The sequence below is a fragment of the Trachinotus anak genome, unplaced genomic scaffold, assembly GCF_046630095.1.
Source record: "Trachinotus anak isolate AG129_WGS33_773 ecotype Australia unplaced genomic scaffold, CSIRO_AGI_Tana_v1 ptg000004l, whole genome shotgun sequence".
Classification (NCBI taxonomy): Eukaryota; Metazoa; Chordata; class Actinopteri; order Carangiformes; family Carangidae; genus Trachinotus; species Trachinotus anak.
In genome coordinates this window covers 4290261-4291324 of record NW_027273855.1, presented here as the reverse complement: position 1 = coordinate 4291324, position 1064 = coordinate 4290261, and positions in this window count along the sequence as shown.

Sequence of the window (1064 nt, the reverse complement as noted above, 5' to 3'; positions counted from 1 at the left end):
CAGAGAGGGAGAGAGAGAGAGAGAGAGAGAGAGAGAGAGAGAGAGGAAATGGGGAGAAAGCATGAATGCCTGCTTGCAGACGATTTTGAAACCCCTCCCCTTTATTTCTGGTATTCTCCTCCCACTCTATTCTTATCTGTAGTTCCTACTGTACATTGGAGTTTCATTGTGAATGGAGGTCTATCTATCTATCTATCTATCTATCTATCTAGCTATCTATCTATCTATCTAATATGATGTCAGCTGAATCGTGCATTTCTAGTTTTATATTCACCACAGTTACATATAGACTTGATAACATACACAATCACACCTTTATATACACATAATTAGGAGTCTCCTGTGACCTCATTAGCTCTGTCACACACACACTAACTAATCAGACACAATATTCATTGTGTCTGATCATTTTGTCCTTGTTATTCCTGTTTGTCTCAGATTCCCCCCCCCCCCCCCCCCCCGGCATCTGTACTGGGATAATATAACCGGGACATTGCTGACATCACCCGCATCAACAGTGCCCTCGCCTTCGCCGAGGGGAAAATCCTGTTGCCATGGCAACCAAGCCACTCTCAGCTTTTTGGAGCATTTCATTTTTTTACTCAACTAATCGGCCAAAGGAGGAAGGCGGAGGAAGATTATTTTATGCTGATAAAGTTCTCAAAACACTAGACCCTGATGTCAACACTCACAGAAATCTCTGCACACTTTGGGAGAGCTGTTTGATGGGCAGAGCCTAGTTTTTAGCCTAGTTTACATTTAACCTTAGCTCAACATAGACAGTATGAATATAATGCATTAAAAAGTAGGTTATTACTCTTAATTAAATGTTTCTCTTCCATTATGAAAAATATGACAAATCCCACATTTCCATAAGATAAATGGTAATAAGGCTGCACTTATGAAGAGCTTTTCATCCTTGGTAGCACACTCACACAGCAAAGGGATTGCCCTGGCCATCAGTAGCAATCTAGGACTCAATAGCTTGCTCAAGCACACTTCAACATGTGGACAGGAGGAGCCAGAGATCAAATAACTGAGTCTGAGATTTGTACATCTTGCAG